Genomic DNA, 22910 nt, shown 5'->3' on the forward strand with positions numbered 1-22910 from the left:
AGGTCCCCAGGTCGAAACCGGGCAGAAACTCTAGTTATATTGTCTTGGCTGCAATGTTGAGAGTTGCTGTTTTGCATGAAATTGTCCAGGCCCTGAAGATGGGTTCATGCAGTCTCGTTCCAAGAAAGTGAATTCTCTTAAAAACAATAACATAATTGGCATGTGGATGTATCTGTTGATTCACAGACCTCACTTTCAAAAGAGCCCTGCATTCGGTTCAATGCTCAACCAGAACAAGCATTAACTTTGAGAATTGTTGGCACCAACAGGCCTCCTATTTTAGTGGAGTGTTTCTGGTTTTAAGTGCTGAGGCTTGGGCTCAATTCCTAGATGATCCTTCTCAAGGTGATGATACAAATGCATCGTCACCTTTTCGTTTAATGTCAGAATTGTTTATTTCCATTTGGTGGTGTATGAATGCTTTCGACAGTATGGGGATTTTTTCTAGCCTTGCATGAATAAAAGCATATCAATCCTCTTTATGTATTTTTCTACTACATTTATATTTGCATCTCCTCTCCTAGCATGCATTTTTGACTATCTTACAGGCTGTATATAATAAGTATCAATTCAGGGGCGCTTCTACTACTCAAATCACAACTGTTCTATCACGACATTGATAAGCAATCTGCATCTGCTTCTGTTGTGTATTGGTTATCATGTTTACCTGACGTGTGAAAGTCCCATGTTTGACAGTGCACGTTAACAAAGAAACCAATGATTTTTATTAAAAGTTGTCTTGTGTTTTGGTTACCTTGCATCAGCCAAAACGTGCCAGAGATGACTTCATTTGCAGTCACTTGAAAAGTAGGGATTCTCAAATAAATGGCAAGAGGTTGAAACAAATCCAAAGAAATGCATGGCATATCTATGAGTAGGTGTATGCATGTATCCATATATAGATAGATAGATAGATAGATAGATAGATAGATAGATAGATAGATAGATAGATAGATAGATAGATAGATAGATAGATAGATAGATAGATAGATAGATAGATAGATAGATAGATAGATAGATAGATAGATAGATATAGGGAGAGAGAGAGTGTTAATATAAACAGAGACTTTATTTTCAATCAAGCGGTATTTTCTTTCCTTTAGGAGCAGAATGTTCTGATCATCAGCGCACCAGAATGTAGTGCTTGGTTGGCAAGCATCACATATTGTGATGTGTTAGCTAAGAGTTCCATGTCCTTCAGACTCATATATTCCTCTGTAGTTGTACCTTGGTGATTCCACAAAACATGGCATCATAATCAGCATTCTTCTGCCACAGAGTGGACAGAGAAACCATTTAGAATTTCCCTGAAAAAGAAAAAAAGCATACTTAGGCAGAGCTTTGTGGACAGGAAGGACATTAGAGCAAGTGAGGAATAAGCACTGCTTTTGTTAATTTACATAGGCAGAACAGAGACTGCTGGGAAAAGCCTGAAATTAAAGGCACAGAAAATGCCTGCTTCTGGAGAGAACACTAAGAAGCATTGAAAGTTTTTCCTCTGACCCTGGCCACTCTTAAGAGGAATCCTATGATAGTCAGCAGGACCCACCCTAAAAAGGAAGGGACAGCCATTTGGACCCTTTCCACCTTTTCTATATCTCGCCTGATCGAGCCTGATTGAGCGGATAAGCACATAAGCACATGTACTTCTCATTTTGGGAAGGCATTGCTTAGCTTGTTACCAGCAGCTCAGTTATGTTATGATGTTAGAGGCTATGCAAGGAATGCTTTAGTCCTGCATTAGGCAGTTTTTATTGCTTCTTGCATTCAAGAGATAGATAATTAGCCAGAATCTGTGGCCCAGCTATTCACCTTGGCATTCCGATTTGCACAAAGGGAATAAGTATTTGAGAGAAAAGGCAAAATGTGTTTCTTATGTTGTTATGAACAGCTTTTTATTCCTTCTCTTTAGGCTCTAGCCAATGCAGAAATATATAAATAACTGCTGACTTCCTGTAAGACTTGTCCAATGCTGAGAAAAAAATAAAAGGGGACACTTACAAATGATAGTGCTATCGTTTGAGAAAGGGTAAGTTGACACTGAATTTCCTGTGAATTCACAGACCAAGCATGAAAAAGACCCCAGCATGATCTTCATTGCGGGCTTAGAGCTGGTATTACCTTTTCAGAGGTGAGGGTCTTTCAACGGCTCGTTGGTCTAGGGGTATGATTCTCGCTTTGGGTGCGAGAGGTCCCGGGTCAAATCCCGGACGAGCCCTTTCATTGGTGCTCTTTTGAAGTATGCATTTCAAAGCCAATATCAATTTTCTCTTTGCAGTAGTGGATGATTATTTGCTAGAGTCTCATGCTTTTAACCTTGCCCTGCCTGAGCAAATAGGAAACATTTCTCTTTAAGCATTTTGCAAAAATGCTGAACTTGCAAGGCATATACAAGCGTTCAGATAGGGCTGTCGGGCAGGTTGCATGAAAGAAATCTAAAACCAGATGCCCTTGGAATAGTCTGTTTTGAGTAGTTTCATCACAGAAGAATCACCTGTAGGTATCTGTTTCTGTAGTGTAGTGGTTATCACATTCGCCTCACACGCGAAAGGTCCCCGGTTCGAAACCGGGCAGAAACACTAGTTATATTGTCTTGGCTGCAATGTTGAGAGTTGCCGTTTTGCATGAAATTGTCCAGGCCCTGAAGATGGGTTCATGCAGTCTCGTTCCAAGAAAGTGAATTCTCTTAAAAACAATAACATAATTGGCATGTGGATGTATCTGTTGATTCACAGACCTCACTTTCAAAAGAGCCCTGCATTCGGTTCAATGCTCAACCAGAACAAGCATTAACTTTGAGAATTGTTGGCACCAACAGGCCTCCTATTTTAGTGGAGTGTTTCTGGTTTTAAGTGCTGAGGCTTGGGCTCAATTCCTAGATGATCCTTCTCAAGGTGATGATACAAATGCATCGTCACCTTTTCGTTTAATGTCAGAATTGTTTATTTCCATTTGGTGGTGTATGAATGCTTTCGACAGTATGGGGATTTTTTCTAGCCTTGCATGAATAAAAGCATATCACTCCTCTTTATGTATTTTTCTAATACATTTATATTTGCATCTCCTCTCCTAGCATGCATTTTTGACTATCTTACAGGCTGTATATAATAAGTATCAATTCAGGGGCGCTTCTACTACTCAAATCACAACTGTTCTATCACGACATTGATAAGCAATCTGCATCTGCTTCTGTTGTGTATTGGTTATCATATTTACCTGACGTGTGAAAGTCCCATGTTTGACAGTGCACGTTAACAAAGAAACCAATGATTTTTATTAAAAGTTGTCTTGTGTTTTGGTTACCTTGCATCAGCCAAAACGTGCCAGAGATGACTTCATTTGCAGTCACTTGAAAAGTAGGGATTCTCAAATAAATGGCAAGAGGTTGAAACAAATCCAAAGAAATGCATGGCATATCTATGAGTAGGTGTATGCATGTATCCATATATAAAGATAGATAGATAGATAGATAGAGATATAGATAGATAGATAGATAGATAGATAGATAGATAGATAGATAGATAGATAGATAGATAGATAGATAGATAGATAGATAGATAGATAGATAGATAGATAGATAGATAGATAGATAGATAGATAGATAGATAGATAGATAGATAGATAGATATAGGGAGAGAGAGAGCGTTAATATAAACAGAGACTTTATTTTCAATCAAGCGGTATTTTCTTTCCTTTAGGAGCAGAATGTTCTGATCATCAGCGCACCAGAATGTAGTGCTTGGTTGGCAAGCATCACATATTGTGATGTGTTAGCTAAGAGTTCCATGTCCTTCAGACTCATATATTCCTCTGTAGTTGTACCTTGGTGATTCCACAAAACATGGCATCATAATCAGCATTCTACTGCCACAGAGTGGACAGAGAAACCATTTAGAATTTCCCTGAAAAAGAAAAAAAGCATACTTAGGCAGAGCTTTGTGGACAGGAAGGACATTAGAGCAAGTGAGGAATAAGCACTGCTTTTGTTAATTTACATAGGCAGAACAGAGACTGCTGGGAAAAGCCTGAAATTAAAGGCACAGAAAATGCCTGCTTCTGGAGAGAACACTAAGAAGCATTGAAAGTTTTTCCTCTGACCCTGGCCACTCTTAAGAGGAATCCTATGATAGTCAGCAGGACCCACCCTAAAAAGGGACAGCCATTTGGACCCTTTCCACCTTTCCTATATCGAGCCTGATTGAGCGCTGATTGAGCGGATAAGCACATAAGCACATGTACTTCTCATTTTGGGAAGGCATTGCTTAGCTTGTTACCAGCAGCTCAGTTATGTTATGATGTTAGAGGCTATGCAAGGAATGCTTTATTCCTGCATTAGGCAGTTTTTATTGCTACTTGCATTCAAGAGATAGATAATTAGCCAGAATCTGTGGCCCAGTTATTCACATTGGCATTCCGATTTGCACAAAGGGAATAAGTATTTGAGAGAAAAGGCAAAATGTGTTTCTTATGTTGTTATGAACAGCTTTTTATTCCTTCTCTTTAGGCTCTAGCCAATGCAGAAATATATAAATAACTGCTGACTTCCTGTAAGACTTGTCCAATGCTGAGACAAAATAAAAGGGGACACTTACAAATGATAGTGCTATCGTTTGAGAAAGGGTAAGTTGACACTGAATTTCCTGTGAATTCACAGACCAAGCATGAAAAAGACCCCAGCATGATCTTCATTGCGGGCTTAGAGCTGGTATTACCTTTTCAGAGGTGAGGGTCTTTCAACGGCTCGTTGGTCTAGGGGTATGATTCTCGCTTTGGGTGCGAGAGGTCCCGGGTTCAAATCCCGGACGAGCCCTTTCATTGGTGCTCTTTTGAAGTATGCATTTCAAAGCCAATATCAATTTTCCCTTTGCAGTAGTGGATGATTATTTGCTAGAGTCTCATGCTTTTAACCTTGCCCTGCCTGAGCAAATAGGAAACATTTCTCTTTAAGCATTTTGCAAAAATGCTGAACTTGCAAGGCATATACAAGCGTTCAGATAGGGCTGTCGGGCAGGTTGCATGAAAGAAATCTAAAACCAGATGCCCTTGGAATAGTCTGTTTTGAGCAGTTTCATCACAGAAGAATCACCTGTAGGTATCTGTTTCTGTAGTGTAGTGGTTATCACGTTTGCCTCACACGCGAAAGGTCCCCGGTTCGAAACTGGGCAGAAACACTAGTTATATTGTCTTGGCTGCAATATTGAGAGTTGCCGTTTTGCATGAAATTGTCCAGGCCCTGAAGATGGGTTCATGCAGTCTCGTTCCAAGAAAGTGAATTCTCTTAAAAACAATAACATAATTGGCATGTGGATGTATCTGTTGATTCACAGACCTCACTTTCAAAAGAGCCCTGCATTCGGTTCAATGCTCAACCAGAACAAGCATTAACTTTGAGAATTGTTGGCACCGACAGGCCTCCTATTTTAGTGGAGTGTTTCTGGTTTTAAGTGCTGAGGCTTGGGCTCAATTCCTAGATGATCCTTCTCAAGGTGATGATACAAATGCATCGTCACCTTTTCGTTTAATGTCAGAATTGTTTATTTCCATTTGGTGGTGTATGAATGCTTTCGACAGTATGGGGATTTTTTCTAGCCTTGCATGAATAAAAGCATATCACTCCTCTTTATGTATTTTTCTAATACATTTATATTTGCATCTCCTCTCCTAGCATGCATTTTTGACTATCTTACAGGCTGTATATAATAAGTATCAATTCAGGGGCGCTTCTACTACTCAAATCACAACTGTTCTATCACGACATTGATAAGCAATCTGCATCTGCTTCTGTTGTGTATTGGTTATCATATTTACCTGACGTGTGAAAGTCCCATGTTTGACAGTGCACGTTAACAAAGAAACCAATGATTTTTATTAAAAGTTGTCTTGTGTTTTGGTTACCTTGCATCAGCCAAAACGTGCCAGAGATGACTTCATTTGCAGTCACTTGAAAAGTTGGGATTCTCAAATAAATGGCAAGAGGTTGAAACAAATCCAAAGAAATGCATGGCATATCTATGTGTAGGTGTATGCATGTATCCATATATAGATAGATAGATAGATAGATAGATAGATAGATAGATAGATAGATAGATAGATAGATAGATAGATAGATATAGGGAGAGAGAGAGCGTTAATATAAACAGAGACTTTATTTTCAATCAAGCGGTATTTTCTTTCCTTTAGGAGCAGAATGTTCTGATCATCAGCGCACCAGAATGTAGTGCTTGGTTGGCAAGCATCACATATTGTGATGTGTTAGCTAAGAGTTCCATGTCCTTCAGACTCATATATTCCTCTGTAGTTGTACCTTGGTGATTCCACAAAACATGGCATCATAATCAGCATTCTACTGCCACAGAGTGGACAGAGAAACCATTTAGAATTTCCCTGAAAAAGAAAAAAAGCATACTTAGGCAGAGCTTTGTGGACAGGAAGGACATTAGAGCAAGTGAGGAATAAGCACTGCTTTTGTTAATTTACATAGGCAGAACAGAGACTGCTGGGAAAAGCCTGAAATTAAAGGCACAGAAAATGCCTGCTTCTGGAGAGAACACTAAGAAGCATTGAAAGTTTTTCCTCTGACCCTGGCCACTCTTAAGAGGAATCCTATGATAGTCAGCAGGACCCACCCTAAAAAGGAAGGGACAGCCATTTGGACCCTTTCCACCTTTCCTTGATCGAGCCTGATTGAGCGCTGATTGAGCGCATAAGCACATAAGCACATAAGCACATAAGCACATAAGCACATAAGCACATAAGCACATAAGCACATAAGCACATAAGCACATAAGCACATAAGCACATAAGCACATAAGCACATAAGCACATAAGCACATAAGCACATAAGCACATGTACTTCTCATTTTGGGAAGGCATTGCTTAGCTTGTTACCAGCAGCTCAGTTATGTTATGATGTTAGAGGCTATGCAAGGAATGCTTTAGTCCTGCATTAGGCAGTTTTTATTGCTTCTTGCATTCAAGAGATAGATAATTAGCCAGAATCTGTGGCCCAGCTATTCACCTTGGCATTCCGATTTGCACAAAGGGAATAAGTATTTGAGAGAAAAGGCAAAATGTGTTTCTTATGTTGTTATGAACAGCTTTTTATTCTTTCTCTTTAGGCTCCAGCCAATGCAGAAATATATAAATAACTGCTGACTTCCTGTAAGACTTGTCCAATGCTGAGAAAAAAATAAAAGGGGACACTTACAAATGATAGTGCTATCGTTTGAGAAAGGGTAAGTTGACACTGAATTTCCTGTGAATTCACAGACCAAGCATGAAAAAGACCCCAGCATGATCTTCATTGCGGGCTTAGAGCTGGTATTACCTTTTCAGAGGTGAGGGTCTTTCAACGGCTCGTTGGTCTAGGGGTATGATTCTCGCTTTGGGTGCGAGAGGTCCCGGGTTCAAATCCCGGACGAGCCCTTTCATTGGTGCTCTTTTGAAGTATGCATTTCAAAGCCAATATCAATTTTCTCTTTGCAGTAGTGGATGATTATTTGCTAGAGTCTCATGCTTTTAACCTTGCCCTGCCTGAGCAAATAGGAAACATTTCTCTTTAAGCATTTTGCAAAAATGCTGAACTTGCAAGGCATATACAAGCGTTCAGATAGGGCTGTCGGGCAGGTTGTATGAAAGAAATCTAAAACCAGATGCCCTTGGAATAGTCTGTTTTGAGCAGTTTCATCACAGAAGAATCACCTGTAGGTATCTGTTTCTGTAGTGTAGTGGTTATCACGTTTGCCTCACACGCGAAAGGTCCCCGGTTCGAAACTGGGCAGAAACGCTAGTTATATTGTCTTGGCTGCAATGTTGAGAGTTGCCGTTTTGCATGAAATTGTCCAGGCCCTGAAGATGGGTTCATGCAGTCTCGTTCCAAGAAAGTGAATTCTCTTTAAAACAATAACATAATTGGCATGTGGATGTATCTGTTGATTCACAGACCTCACTTTCAAAAGAGCCCTGCATTCGGTTCAATGCTCAACCAGAACAAGCATTAACTTTGAGAATTGTTGGCACCAACAGGCCTCCTATTTTAGTGGAGTGTTTCTGGTTTTAAGTGCTGAGGCTTGGGCTCAATTCCTAGATGATCCTTCTCAAGGTGATGATACAAATGCATCGTCACCTTTTCGTTTAATGTCAGAATTGTTTATTTCCATTTGGTGGTGTATGAATGCTTTCGACAGTATGGGGATTTTTTCTAGCCTTGCATGAATAAAAGCATATCACTCCTCTTTATGTATTTTTCTAATACATTTATATTTGCATCTCCTCTCCTAGCATGCATTTTTGACTATCTTACAGGCTGTATATAATAAGTATCAATTCAGGGGCGCTTCTACTACTCAAATCACAACTGTTCTATCACGACATTGATAAGCAATCTGCATCTGCTTCTGTTGTGTATTGGTTATCATATTTACCTGACGTGTGAAAGTCCCATGTTTGACAGTGCACGTTAACAAAGAAACCAATGATTTTTATTAAAAGTTGTCTTGTGTTTTGGTTACCTTGCATCAGCCAAAACGTGCCAGAGATGACTTCATTTGCAGTCACTTGAAAAGTAGGGATTCTCAAATAAATGGCAAGAGGTTGAAACAAATCCAAAGAAATGCATGGCATATCTATGAGTAGGTGTATGCATGTATCCATATATAAAGATAGATAGATAGATAGATAGATAGAGATATAGATAGATAGATAGATAGATAGATAGATAGATAGATAGATAGATAGATAGATAGATAGATAGATAGATAGATAGATAGATAGATAGATAGATAGATAGATAGATAGATAGATAGATAGATAGATAGATAGATAGATAGATAGATAGATAGATAGATAGATAGATAGATAGATATAGGGAGAGAGAGAGCGTTAATATAAACAGAGACTTTATTTTCAATCAAGCGGTATTTTCTTTCCTTTAGGAGCAGAATGTTCTGATCATCAGCGCACCAGAATGTAGTGCTTGGTTGGCAAGCATCACATATTGTGATGTGTTAGCTAAGAGTTCCATGTCCTTCAGACTCATATATTCCTCTGTAGTTGTACCTTGGTGATTCCACAAAACATGGCATCATAATCAGCATTCTACTGCCACAGAGTGGACAGAGAAACCATTTAGAATTTCCCTGAAAAAGAAAAAAAGCATACTTAGGCAGAGCTTTGTGGACAGGAAGGACATTAGAGCAAGTGAGGAATAAGCACTGCTTTTGTTAATTTACATAGGCAGAACAGAGACTGCTGGGAAAAGCCTGAAATTAAAGGCACAGAAAATGCCTGCTTCTGGAGAGAACACTAAGAAGCATTGAAAGTTTTTCCTCTGACCCTGGCCACTCTTAAGAGGAATCCTATGATAGTCAGCAGGACCCACCCTAAAAAGGAAGGGACAGCCATTTGGACCCTTTCCACCTTTCCTTGATCGAGCCTGATTGAGCGCTGATTGAGCGGATAAGCACATAAGCACATGTACTTCTCATTTTGGGAAGGCATTGCTTAGCTTGTTACCAGCAGCTCAGTTATGTTATGATGTTAGAGGCTATGCAAGGAATGCTTTAGTCCTGCATTAGGCAGTTTTTATTGCTTCTTGCATTCAAGAGATAAATAATTAGCCAGAATCTGTGGCCCAGCTATTCACCTTGGCATTCCGATTTGCACAAAGGGAATAAGTATTTGAGAGAAAAGGCAAAATGTGTTTCTTATGTTGTTATGAACAGCTTTTTATTCTTTCTCTTTAGGCTCTAGCCAATGCAGAAATATATAAATAACTGCTGACTTCCTGTAAGACTTGTCCAATGCTGAGAAAAAATAAAAGGGGACACTTACTTACAAATGATAGTGCTATCGTTTGAGAAAGGGTAAGTTGACACTGAATTTCCTGTGAATTCACAGACCAAGCATGAAAAAGACCCCAGCATGATCTTCATTGCGGGCTTAGAGCTGGTATTACCTTTTCAGAGGTGAGGGTCTTCCAACGGCTCGTTGGTCTAGGGGTATGATTTTCGCTTTGGGTGCGAAAGGTCCCGGGTTCAAATCCCGGACGAGCCCTTTCATTGGTGCTCTTTTGAAGTATGCTTTTCAAAGCCAATATCAATTTTCTCTTTGCAGTAGTGGATGATTATTTGCTAGAGTCTCATGCTTTTAACCTTGCCCTGCCTGAGCAAATAGGGAACATTTCTCTTTAAGCATTTTGCAAAAATGCTGAACTTGCAAGGCATATACAAGCGTTCAGATAGGGCTGTCGGGCAGGTTGCATGAAAGAAATCTAAAACCAGATGCCCTTGGAATAGTCTGTTTTGAGCAGTTTCATCACAGAAGAATCACCTGTAGGTATCTGTTTCTGTAGTGTAGTGGTTTTCACGTTCGCCTCACACGCGAAAGGTCCCCGGTTCGAAACCGGGCAGAAACACTAGTTATATTGTCTTGGCTGCAATGTTGAGAGTTGCTGTTTTGCATGAAATTGTCCAGGCCCTGAAGATGGGTTCATGCAGTCTCGTTCCAAGAAAGTGAATTCTCTTAAAAACAATAACATAATTGGCATGTGGATGTATCTGTTGATTCACAGACCTCACTTTCAAAAGAGCCCTGCATTCGGTTCAATGCTCAACCAGAACAAGCATTAACTTTGAGAATTGTTGGCACCAACAGGCTTCTTATTTTAGTGGAGTGTTTCTGGTTTTAAGTGCTGAGGCTTGGGCTCAATTCCTAGATGATCCTTCTCAAGGTGATGATACAAATGCATCGTCACCTTTTCGTTTAATGTCAGAATTGTTTATTTCCATTTGGTGGTGTATGAATGCTTTCGACAGTATGGGGATTTTTTCTAGCCTTGCATGAATAAAAGCATATCACTCCTCTTTATGTCTTTTTCTAATACATTTATATTTGCATCTCCTCTCCTAGCATGCATTTTTGACTATCTTACAGGCTGTATATAATAAGTATTAATTCAGGGGCGCTTCTACTACTCAAATCACAACTGTCTATCACGACATTGATAAGCAATCTGCATCTGCTTCTGTTGTGTATTGGTTATCATATTTACCTGACGTTTGAAAGTCCCATGTTTGACAGTGCACGTTAACAAAGAAACCAATGATTTTTATTAAAAGTTGTCTTGTGTTTTGGTTACCTTGCATAAGCCAAAACGTGCCAGAGATGACTTCATTTGCAGTCACTTGAAAAGTTGGGATTCTCAAATAAATGGCAAGAGGTTGAAACAAATCCAAAGAAATGCATGGCATATCTATGTGTAGGTGTATGCATGTATCCATATATAAAGATAGATATATAGATAGATAGATAGATAGATAGATAGATAGATAGATAGATAGATAGATAGATAGATAGATAGATAGATAGATAGATAGATAGATAGATAGATAGATAGATAGATAGATAGATAGATAGATAGATAGATATAGGGAGAGAGAGAGCGTTAATATAAACAGAGACTTTATTTTCAATCAAGCGGTATTTTCTTTCCTTTAGGAGCAGAATGTTCTGATCATCAGCGCACCAGAATGTAGTGCTTGGTTGGCAAGCATCACATATTGTGATGTGTTAGCTAAGAGTTCCATGTCCTTCAGACTCATATATTCCTCTGTAGTTGTACCTTGGTGATTCCACAAAACATGGCATCATAATCAGCATTCTACTGCCACAGAGTGGACAGAGAAACCATTTAGAATTTCCCTGAAAAAGAAAAAAAGCATACTTAGGCAGAGCTTTGTGGACAGGAAGGACATTAGAGCAAGTGAGGAATAAGCACTGCTTTTGTTAATTTACATAGGCAGAACAGAGACTGCTGGGAAAAGCCTGAAATTAAAGGCACAGAAAATGCCTGCTTCTGGAGAGAACACTAAGAAGCATTGAAAGTTTTTCCTCTGACCCTGGCCAATCTTAAGAGGAATCCTATGATAGTCAGCAGGACCCACCCTAAAAAGGAAGGGACAGCCATTTGGACCCTTTCCACCTTTCCTTGATCGAGCCTGATTGAGCGCTGATTGAGCGCATAAGCACATAAGCACATAAGCACATGAGCACATGTACTTCTCATTTTGGGAAGGCATTGCTTAGCTTGTTACCAGCAGCTCAGTTATGTTATGATGTTAGAGGCTATGCAAGGAATGCTTTAGTCCTGCATTAGGCAGTTTTTATTGCTTCTTGCATTCAAGAGATAGATAATTAGCCAGAATCTTTGGCCCAGCTATTCACCTTGGCATTCCGATTTGCACAAAGGGAATAAGTATTTGAGAGAAAAGGCAAAATGTGTTTCTTATGTTGTTATGAACAGCTTTTTATTCTTTCTCTTTAGGCTCCAGCCAATGCAGAAATATATAAATAACTGCTGACTTCCTGTAAGACTTGTCCAATGCTGAGAAAAAAATAAAAGGGGACACTTACAAATGATAGTGCTATCGTTTGAGAAAGGGTAAGTTGACACTGAATTTCCTGTGAATTCACAGACCAAGCATGAAAAAGACCCCAGCATGATCTTCATTGCGGGCTTAGAGCTGGTATTACCTTTTCAGAGGTGAAGGTCTTTCAACGGCTCGTTGGTCTAGGGGTATGATTCTCGCTTTGGGTGCGAGAGGTCCCGGGTTCAAATCCCGGACGAGCCCTTTCATTGGTGCTCTTTTGAAGTATGCATTTCAAAGCCAATATCAATTTTCTCTTTGCAGTAGTGGATGATTATTTGCTAGAGTCTCATGCTTTTAACCTTGCCCTGCCTGAGCAAATAGGAAACATTTCTCTTTAAGCATTTTGCAAAAATGCTGAACTTGCAAGGCATATACAAGCGTTCAGATAGGGCTGTCAGGCAGGTTGCATGAAAGAAATCTAAAACCAGATGCCCTTGGAATAGTCTGTTTTGAGCAGTTTCATCACAGAAGAATCACCTGTAGGTATCTGTCTCTGTAGTGTAGTGGTTATCACGTTCGCCTCACACGCGAAAGGTCCCCGGTTCGAAACTGGGCAGAAACGCTAGTTATATTGTCTTGGCTGCAATGTTGAGAGTTGCCGTTTTGCATGAAATTGTCCAGGCCCTGAAGATGGGTTCATGCAGTCTCGTTCCAAGAAAGTGAATTCTCTTAAAAACAATAACATAATTGGCATGTGGATGTATCTGTTGATTCACAGACCTCACTTTCAAAAGAGCCCTGCATTCGGTTCAATGCTCAACCAGAACAAGCATTAACTTTGAGAATTGTTGGCACCAACAGGCCTCCTATTTTAGTGGAGTGTTTCTGGTTTTAAGTGCTGAGGCTTGGGCTCAATTCCTAGATGATCCTTCTCAAGGTGATGATACAAATGCATCGTCACCTTTTCGTTTAATGTCAGAATTGTTTATTTCCATTTGGTGGTGTATGAATGCTTTCGACAGTATGGGGATTTTTTCTAGCCTTGCATGAATAAAAGCATATCACTCCTCTTTATGTATTTTTCTAATACATTTATATTTGCATCTCCTCTCCTAGCATGCATTTTTGACTATCTTACAGGCTGTATATAATAAGTATCAATTCAGGGGCGCTTCTACTACTCAAATCACAACTGTTCTATCACGACATTGATAAGCAATCTGCATCTGCTTCTGTTGTGTATTGGTTATCATATTTACCTGACGTGTGAAAGTCCCATGTTTGACAGTGCACGTTAACAAAGAAACCAATGATTTTTATTAAAAGTTGTCTTGTGTTTTGGTTACCTTGCATCAGCCAAAACGTGCCAGAGATGACTTCATTTGCAGTCACTTGAAAAGTAGGGATTCTCAAATAAATGGCAAGAGGTTGAAACAAATCCAAAGAAATGCATGGCATATCTATGAGTAGGTGTATGCATGTATCCATATATAAAGATAGATAGATAGATAGATAGATAGATAGATAGATAGAGATATAGACAGATAGATAGATAGATAGATAGATAGATAGATAGATAGATAGATAGATAGATAGATAGATAGATAGATAGATAGATAGATAGATAGATAGATAGATAGATAGATAGATAGATAGATAGATAGATAGATAGATAGATAGATAGATAGATAGATAGATAGATAGATAGATAGATAGATAGATATAGGGAGAGAGAGAGCGTTAATATAAACAGAGACTTTATTTTCAATCAAGCGGTATTTTCTTTCCTTTAGGAGCAGAATGTTCTGATCATCAGCGCACCAGAATGTAGTGCTTGGTTGGCAAGCATCACATATTGTGATGTGTTAGCTAAGAGTTCCATGTCCTTCAGACTCATATATTCCTCTGTAGTTGTACCTTGGTGATTCCACAAAACATGGCATCATAATCAGCATTCTACTGCCACAGAGTGGACAGAGAAACCATTTAGAATTTCCCTGAAAAAGAAAAAAAGCATACTTAGGCAGAGCTTTGTGGACAGGAAGGACATTAGAGCAAGTGAGGAATAAGCACTGCTTTTGTTAATTTACATAGGCAGAACAGAGACTGCTGGGAAAAGCCTGAAATTAAAGGCACAGAAAATGCCTGCTTCTGGAGAGAACACTAAGAAGCATTGAAAGTTTTTCCTCTGACCCTGGCCACTCTTAAGAGGAATCCTATGATAGTCAGCAGGACCCACCCTAAAAAGGAAGGGACAGCCATTTGGACCCTTTCCACCTTTCCTATATCTCGCCTGATCGAGCCTGAATGAGCGCTGATTGAGCGGATAAGCACATAAGCACATGTACTTCCCATTTTGGGAAGGTATTGCTTAGCTTGCTACCAGCAGCTCAGTTATGTTATGATGTTAGAGGCTATGCAAGGAATGCTTTAGTCCTGCATTAGTCCTGCATTAGGCAGTTTTTATTGCTTCTTGCATTCAAGAGATAGATAATTAGCCAGAATCTGTGGCCCAGCTATTCACCTTGGCATTCCGATTTGCACAAAGGGAATAAGTATTTGAGAGAAAAGGCAAAATGTGTTTCTTATGTTGTTATGAACAGCTTTTTATTCTTTCTCTTTAGGCTCTAGCCAATGCAGAAATATATAAATAACTGCTGACTTCCTGTAAGACTTGTCCAATGCTGAGAAAAAATAAAAGGGGACACTTACAAATGATAGTGCTATCGTTTGAGAAAGGGTAAGTTGACACTGAATTTCCTGTGAATTCACAGACCAAGCATGAAAAAGACCCCAGCATGATCTTCATTGCGGGCTTAGAGCTGGTATTACCTTGTCAGAGGTGAGGGTCTTCCAACGGCTCGTTGGTCTAGGGGTGTGATTCTCGCTTTGGGTGCGAAAGGTCCCTGGTTCAAATCCCGGACAAGCCCTTTCATTGGTGCTCTTTTGAAGTATGCATTTCAAAGCCAATATCAATTTTCTCTTTGCAGTAGTGGATGATTATTTGCTAGAGTCTCATGCTTTTAACCTTGCCCTGCCTGAGCAAATAGGAAACATTTCTCTTTAAGCATTTTGCAAAAATGCTGAACTTGCAAGGCATATACAAGCGTTCAGATAGGGCTGTCGGGCAGGTTGCATGAAAGAAATCTAAAACCAGATGCCCTTGGAATAGTCTGTTTTGAGCAGTTTCATCACAGAAGAATCACCTGTAGGTATCTGTTTCTGTAGTGTAGTGGTTATCAAGTTCGCCTCACACGCGAAAGGTCCCCGGTTCGAAACCGGGCAGAAACACTAGTTATATTGTCTTGGCTGCAATGTTGAGAGTTGCCGTTTTGCATGAAATTGTCCAGGCCCTGAAGATGGGTTCATGCAGTCTCGTTCCAAGAAAGTGAATTCTCTTAAAAACAATAACATAATTGGCATGTGGATGTATCTGTTGATTCACAGACCTCACTTTCAAAAGAGCCCTGCATTCGGTTCAATGCTCAACCAGAACAAGCATTAACTTTGAGAATTGTTGGCACCAACAGGCCTCTTATTTTAGTGGAGTGTTTCTGGTTTTTAAGTGCTGAGGCTTGGGCTCAATTCCTAGATGATCCTTCTCAAGGTGATGATACAAATGCATCGTCACCTTTTCGTTTAATGTCAGAATTGTTTATTTCCATTTGGTGGTGTATGAATGCTTTCGACAGTATGGGGATTTTTTCTAGCCTTGCATGAATAAAAGCATATCACTCCTCTTTATGTGTTTTTCTAATACATTTATATTTGCATCTCCTCTCCTAGCATGCATTTTTGACTATCTTACAGGCTGTATATAATAAGTATCAATTCAGGGGCGCTTCTACTACTCAAATCACAACTGTCTATCACGACATTGATAAGCAATCTGCATCTGCTTCTGTTGTGTATTGGTTATCATATTTACCTGACGTTTGAAAGTCCCATGTTTGACAGTGCACGTTAACAAAGAAACCAATGATTTTTATTAAAAGTTGTCTTGTGTTTTGGTTACCTTGCATCAGCCAAAACGTGCCAGAGATGACTTCATTTGCAGTCACTTGAAAAGTAGGGATTCTCAAATAAATGGCAAGAGGTTGAAACAAATCGAAAGAAATGCATGGCATATCTATGAGTAGGTGTATGCATGTATCCATCTATAAAGATAGATAGATAGATAGATAGATAGATAGATAGATAGATAGATAGATAGATAGATAGATAGATAGATAGATAGATAGATAGATAGATAGATAGATAGATAGATAGATAGATAGATATAGGGAGAGAGAGAGCGTTAATATAAACAGAGACTTTATTTTCAATCAAGCGGTATTTTCTTTCCTTTAGGAGCAGAATATTCTGATCATCAGCGCACCAGAATGTAGTGCTTGGTTGGCAAGCATCACATATTGTGATGTGTTAGCTAAGAGTTCCATGTCCTTCAGACTCATATATTCCTCTGTAGTTGTACCTTGGTGATTCCACAAAACATGGCATCATAATCAGCATTCTACTGCCACAGAGTGGACAGAGAAACCATTTAGAATTTCCCTGAAAAAGAAAAAAAGCATACTTAGGCAGAGCTTTGTGGACAGGAAGGACATTAGAGCAAGTGAGGAATAAGCACTGCTTTTGTTAATTTACATAGGCAGAACAGAGACTGCTGGGAAAAGCCTGAAATTAAAGGCACAGAAAATGCCTGCTTCTGGAGAGAACACTAAGAAGCATTGAAAGTTTTTCCTCTGACCCTGGCCACTCTTAAGAGGAATCCTATGATAGTCAGCAGGACCCACCCTAAAAAGGAAGGGACAGCCATTTGGACCCTTTCCACCTTTCCTTGACCGAGCCTGATCGAGCCTGATTGAGCGCTGATTGAGCGGATAAGCACATAAGCACATAAGCACATAAGCACATAAGCACATAAGCACATAAGCACATAAGCACATAAGCACATAAGCACATAAGCACATAAGCACATAAGCACATGTACTTCTCATTTTGGGAAGGCATTGCTTAGCTTGTTACCAGCAGCTCAGTTATGTTATGATGTTAGAGGCTATGCAAGGAATGCTTTAGTCCTGCGTTAGGCAGTTTTTATTGCTTCTTGCATTCAAGAGATAGATAATTAGCCAGAATCTGTGGCCCAGCTATTCACCTTGGCATTCCGATTTGCACAAAGGGAATAAGTATTTGAGAGAAAAGGCAAAATGTGTTTCTTATGTTGTTATGAACAGCTTTTTATTCTTTCTCTTTAGGCTCTAGCCAATGCAGAAATATATAAATAACTGCTGACTTCCTGTAAGATGTGTCCAATGCTGAGACAAAATAAAAGGGGACACTTACAAATGATAGTGCTATCGTTTGAGAAAGGGTAAGTTGACACTGAATTTCCTGTGAATTCACAGACCAAGCATGAAAAAGACCCCAGCATGATCTTCATTGCGGGCTTAGAGCTGGTATTACCTTTTCTGAGGAGAGGGTCTTTCAACGGCTCGTTGGTCTAGGGGTATGATTCTCGCTTTGGGTGCGAGAGGTCCTGGGTTCAAATCCCGGACGAGCCCTTTCATTGGTGCTCTTTTGAAGTATGCATTTCAAAGCCAATATCAATTTTCTCTTTGCAGTAGTGGATGATTATTTGATAGAGTCTCATGCTTTTAACCTTGCCCTGCCTGAGCAAATAGGAAACATTTCTCTTTAAGCATTTTGCAAAAATGCTGAACTTGCAAGGCATATACAAGCGTTCAGATAGGGCTGTCGGGCAGGTTGCATGAAAGAAATCTAAAACCAGATGCCCTTGGAATAGTCTGTTTTGAGCAGTTTCATCACAGAAGAATCACCTCTAGGTATCTGTTTCTGTAGTGTAGTGGTTATTACGTTCGCCTCACACGCGAAAGGTCCCCGGTTCGAAACCGGGCAGAAACACTAGTTATATTGTCTTGGCTGCAATGTTGAGAGTTGCCGTTTTGCATGAAATTTTCCAGGCCCTGAAGATGGGTTCATGCAGTCTCGTTCCAAGAAAGTGAATTCTCTTAAAAACAATAACATAATTGGCATGTGGATGTATCTGTTGATTCACAGACCTCACTTTCAAAAGAGCCCTGCATTCGGTTCAATGCTCAACCAGAACAAGCATTAACTTTGAGAATTGTTGGCACCAACAGGCCTCCTATTTTAGTGGAGTGTTTCTGGTTTTAAGTGCTGAGGCTTGGGCTCAATTCCTAGATGATCCTTCTCAAGGTGATGATACAAATGCATCGTCACCTTTTCGTTCAATGTCAGAATTGTTTATTTCCATTTGGTGGTGTGTGAATGCTTTCGACAGTATGGGGATTTTTTCTAGCCTTGCATGAATAAAAGCATATCACTCCTCTTTATGTATTTTTCTAATACATTTATATTTGCATCTCCTCTCCTAGCATGCATTTTTGACTATCTTACAGGCTGTATATAATAAGTATCAATTCAGGGGCGCTTCTACTACTCAAATCACAACTGTTCTATCACGACATTGATAAGCAATCTGCATCTGCTTCTGTTGTGTATTGGTTATCATATTTACCTGACGTGTGAAAGTCCCATGTTTGACAGTGAACGTTAACAAAGAAACCAATGATTTTTATTAAAAGTTGTCTTGTGTTTTGGTTACCTTGCATCAGCCAAAACGTGCCAGAGATGACTTCATTTGCAGTCACTTGAAAAGTAGGGATTCTCAAATAAATGGCAAGAGGTTGAAACAAATCGAAAGAAATGCATGGCATATCTATGAGTAGGTGTATGCATGTATCCATATATAAAGATAGATAGATAGATAGATAGATAGATAGATAGATAGATAGATAGATAGATAGATAGATAGATAGATAGATAGATAGATAGATAGATATAGGGAGAGAGAGAGCGTTAATATAAACAGAGACTTTATTTTCAATCAAGCGGTATTTTCTTTCCTTTAGGAGCAGAATATTCTGATCATCAGCGCACCAGAATGTAGTGCTTGGTTGGCAAGCATCACATATTGTGATGTGTTAGCTAAGAGTTCCATGTCCTTCAGACTCATATATTCCTCTGTAGTTGTACCTTGGTGATTCCACAAAACATGGCATCATAATCAGCATTCTACTGCCACAGAGTGGACAGAGAAACCATTTAGAATTTCCCTGAAAAAGAAAAAAAGCATACTTAGGCAGAGCTTTTCTGACAGGAAGGACATTAGAGCAAGTGAGGAATAAGCACTGCTTTTGTTAATTTACATAGGCAGAACAGAGACTGCTGGGAAAAGCCTGAAATTAAAGGCACAGAAAATGCCTGCTTCTGGAGAGAACACTAAGAAGCATTGAAAGTTTTTCCTCTGACCCTGGCCACTCTTAAGAGGAATCCTATGATAGTCAGCAGGACCCACCCTAAAAAGGAAGGGACAGCCATTTGGACCCTTTCCACCTTTCCTTGATCGAGCCTGATCGAGCCTGATTGAGCGCTGATTGAGCGGATAAGCACATAAGCACATAAGCACATAAGCACATAAGCACATAAGCACATAAGCACATAAGCACATAAGCACATAAGCACATAAGCACATAAGCACATAAGCACATAAGCACATAAGCACATGTACTTCTCATTTTGGGAAGGCATTGCTTAGCTTGTTACCAGCAGCTCAGTTATGTTATGATGTTAGAGGCTATGCAAGGAATGCTTTAGTCCTGCATTAGGCAATTTTTATTGCTTCTTGCATTCAAGAGATAGATAATTAGCCAGAATCTGTGGCCCAGCTATTCACCTTGGCATTCCGATTTGCACAAAGGGAATAAGTATTTGAGAGAAAAGGCAAAATGTGTTTCTTATGTTGTTATGAACAGCTTTTTATTCTTTCTCTTTAGGCTCTAGCCAATGCAGAAATATATAAATAACTGCTGACTTCCTGTAAGACTTGTCCAATGCTGAGAAAAAATAAAAGGGGACACTTACAAATGATAGTGCTATCGTTTGAGAAAGGGTAAGTTGACACTGAATTTCCTGTGAATTCACAGACCAAGCATGAAAAAGACCCCAGCATGATCTTCATTGCGGGCTTAGAGCTGGTATTACCTTGTCAGAGGTGAGGGTCTTCCAACGGCTCGTTGGTCTAGGGGTGTGATTCTCGCTTTGGGTTCGAAAGGTCCCGGGTTCAAATCCCGGACAAGCCCTTTCATTGGTGCTCTTTTGAAGTATGCATTTCAAAGCCAATATCAATTTTCTCTTTGCAGTAGTGGATGATTATTTGCTAGAGTCTCATGCTTTTAACCTTGCCCTGCCTGAGCAAATAGGAAACATTTCTCTTTAAGCATTTTGCAAAAATGCTGAACTTGCAAGGCATATACAAGCGTTCAGATAGGGCTGTCGGGCAGGTTGCATGAAAGAAATCTAAAACCAGATGCCCTTGGAATAGTCTGTTTTGAGCAGTTTCATCACAGAAGAATCACCTGTAGGTATCTGTTTCTGTAGTGTAGTGGTTATCACGTTCGCCTCACACGCGAAAGGTCCCCGGTTCGAAACCGGGCAGAAACACTAGTTATATTGTCTTGGCTGCAATGTTGAGAGTTGCCGTTTTGCATGAAACTGTCCAGGCCCTGAAGATGGGTTCATGCAGTCTCGTTCCAAGAAAGTAAATTCTCTTAAAAACAATAACATAATTGGCATGTGGATGTATCTGTTGATTCACAGACCTCACTTTCAAAAGAGCCCTGCATTCGGTTCAATGCTCAACCAGAACAAGCATTAACTTTGAGAATTGTTGGCACCAACAGGCCTCTTATTTTAGTGGAGTGTTTCTGGTTTTTAAGTGCTGAGGCTTGGGCTCAATTCCTAGATGATCCTTCTCAAGGTGATGATACAAATGCATCGTCACCTTTTCGTTTAATGTCAGAATTGTTTATTTCCATTTGGTGGTGTATGAATGCTTTCGACAGTATGGGGATTTTTTCTAGCCTTGCATGAATAAAAGCATATCACTCCTCTTTATGTGTTTTTCTAATACATTTATATTTGCATCTCCTCTCCTAGCATGCATTTTTGACTATCTTACAGGCTGTATATAATAAGTATCAATTCAGGGGCGCTTCTACTACTCAAATCACAACTGTCTATCACGACATTGATAAGCAATCTGCATCTGCTTCTGTTGTGTATTGGTTATCATATTTACCTGACGTTTGAAAGTCCCATGTTTGACAGTGCACGTTAACAAAGAAACCAATGATTTTTATTAAAAGTTGTCTTGTGTTTTGGTTACCTTGCATCAGCCAAAACGTGCCAGAGATGACTTCATTTGCAGTCACTTGAAAAGTTGGGATTCTCAAATAAATGGCAAGAGGTTGAAACAAATCCAAAGAAATGCATGGCATATCTATGTGTAGGTGTATGCATGTATCCATATATAAAGATAGATAGATAGATAGATAGATAGATAGATAGATAGATAGATAGATAGATAGATAGATAGATAGATAGATAGATAGATAGATAGATAGATAGATAGATAGATAGATAGATAGATAGATAGATAGATAGATAGATAGATAGATATAGGGAGAGAGAGAGCGTTAATATAAACAGAGACTTTATTTTCAATCAAGCGGTATTTTCTTTCCTTTAGGAGCAGAATGTTCTGATCATCAGCGCACCAGAATGTAGTGCTTGGTTGGCAAGCATCACATATTGTGATGTGTTAGCTAAGAGTTCCATGTCCTTCAGACTCATATATTCCTCTGTAGTTGTACCTTGGTGATTCCACAAAACATGGCATCATAATCAGCATTCTACTGCCACAGAGTGGACAGAGAAACCATTTAGAATTTCCCTGAAAAAGAAAAAAAGCATACTTAGGCAGAGCTTTGTGGACAGGAAGGACATTAGAGCAAGTGAGGAATAAGCACTGCTTTTGTTAATTTACATAGGCAGAACAGAGACTGCTGGGAAAAGCCTGAAATTAAAGGCACAGAAAATGCCTGCTTCTGGAGAGAACACTAAGAAGCATTGAAAGTTTTTCCTCTGACCCTGGCCACTCTTAAGAGGAATCCTATGATAGTCAGCAGGACCCACCCTAAAAAGGAAGGGACAGCCATTTGGACCCTTTCCACCTTTCCTTGATCGAGCCTGATTGAGCGCTGATTGAGCGCATAAGCACATAAGCACATAAGCACATAAGCACATAAGCACATAAGCACATAAGCACATAAGCACATAAGCACATAAGCACATAAGCACATAAGCACATAAGCACATAAGCACATAAGCACATAAGCACATGTACTTCTCATTTTGGGAAGGCATTGCTTAGCTTGTTACCAGCAGCTCAGTTATGTTATGATGTTAGAGGCTATGCAAGGAATGCTTTAGTCCTGCATTAGGCAGTTTTTATTGCTTCTTGCATTCAAGAGATAGATAATTAGCCAGAATCTGTGGCCCAGCTATTCACCTTGGCATTCCGATTTGCACAAAGGGAATAAGTATTTGAGAGAAAAGGCAAAATGTGTTTCTTATGTTGTTATGAACAGCTTTTTA

General features: G+C 39.6%; 14 non-coding genes across 14 annotated transcripts; all 14 read left to right on the plus strand.

Moving 5' to 3' along the window:
* The first annotated feature begins 2147 nt into the window (after positions 1–2147).
* Positions 2148–2218, plus strand: TRNAP-UGG (transfer RNA proline (anticodon UGG)). The gene has a single exon. It is a non-coding gene; the product is annotated as a tRNA-Pro (tRNA).
* Positions 2219–2506: 288 nt separating this feature from the next.
* Positions 2507–2579, plus strand: TRNAV-CAC (transfer RNA valine (anticodon CAC)). Its single transcript has one exon. It is a non-coding gene; the product is annotated as a tRNA-Val (tRNA).
* Positions 2580–4738: 2159 nt separating this feature from the next.
* TRNAP-UGG (transfer RNA proline (anticodon UGG)) lies at positions 4739–4810 on the plus strand. Its single transcript has one exon. It is a non-coding gene; the product is annotated as a tRNA-Pro (tRNA).
* Positions 4811–5098: 288 nt separating this feature from the next.
* TRNAV-CAC (transfer RNA valine (anticodon CAC)) lies at positions 5099–5171 on the plus strand. The gene has a single exon. It is a non-coding gene; the product is annotated as a tRNA-Val (tRNA).
* Positions 5172–7353: 2182 nt separating this feature from the next.
* Positions 7354–7425, plus strand: TRNAP-UGG (transfer RNA proline (anticodon UGG)). The gene has a single exon. It is a non-coding gene; the product is annotated as a tRNA-Pro (tRNA).
* A 288-nt stretch (positions 7426–7713) lies between these two features.
* Positions 7714–7786, plus strand: TRNAV-CAC (transfer RNA valine (anticodon CAC)). Its single transcript has one exon. It is a non-coding gene; the product is annotated as a tRNA-Val (tRNA).
* A 2195-nt stretch (positions 7787–9981) lies between these two features.
* Positions 9982–10053, plus strand: TRNAP-UGG (transfer RNA proline (anticodon UGG)). Its single transcript has one exon. It is a non-coding gene; the product is annotated as a tRNA-Pro (tRNA).
* Positions 10054–10341: 288 nt separating this feature from the next.
* On the plus strand, positions 10342–10414 carry TRNAV-CAC (transfer RNA valine (anticodon CAC)). The gene has a single exon. It is a non-coding gene; the product is annotated as a tRNA-Val (tRNA).
* A 2143-nt stretch (positions 10415–12557) lies between these two features.
* TRNAP-UGG (transfer RNA proline (anticodon UGG)) lies at positions 12558–12629 on the plus strand. The gene has a single exon. It is a non-coding gene; the product is annotated as a tRNA-Pro (tRNA).
* A 288-nt stretch (positions 12630–12917) lies between these two features.
* TRNAV-CAC (transfer RNA valine (anticodon CAC)) lies at positions 12918–12990 on the plus strand. Its single transcript has one exon. It is a non-coding gene; the product is annotated as a tRNA-Val (tRNA).
* A 2596-nt stretch (positions 12991–15586) lies between these two features.
* Positions 15587–15659, plus strand: TRNAV-CAC (transfer RNA valine (anticodon CAC)). Its single transcript has one exon. It is a non-coding gene; the product is annotated as a tRNA-Val (tRNA).
* Positions 15660–17860: 2201 nt separating this feature from the next.
* Positions 17861–17932, plus strand: TRNAP-UGG (transfer RNA proline (anticodon UGG)). The gene has a single exon. It is a non-coding gene; the product is annotated as a tRNA-Pro (tRNA).
* A 288-nt stretch (positions 17933–18220) lies between these two features.
* Positions 18221–18293, plus strand: TRNAV-CAC (transfer RNA valine (anticodon CAC)). Its single transcript has one exon. It is a non-coding gene; the product is annotated as a tRNA-Val (tRNA).
* A 2549-nt stretch (positions 18294–20842) lies between these two features.
* TRNAV-CAC (transfer RNA valine (anticodon CAC)) lies at positions 20843–20915 on the plus strand. Its single transcript has one exon. It is a non-coding gene; the product is annotated as a tRNA-Val (tRNA).
* The last annotated feature ends 1995 nt before the right edge of the window (positions 20916–22910 follow it).

The sequence above is a fragment of the Lissotriton helveticus genome, chromosome 8 (genome assembly GCF_964261635.1).
Source record: "Lissotriton helveticus chromosome 8, aLisHel1.1, whole genome shotgun sequence".
Classification (NCBI taxonomy): domain Eukaryota; kingdom Metazoa; phylum Chordata; class Amphibia; order Caudata; family Salamandridae; genus Lissotriton; species Lissotriton helveticus.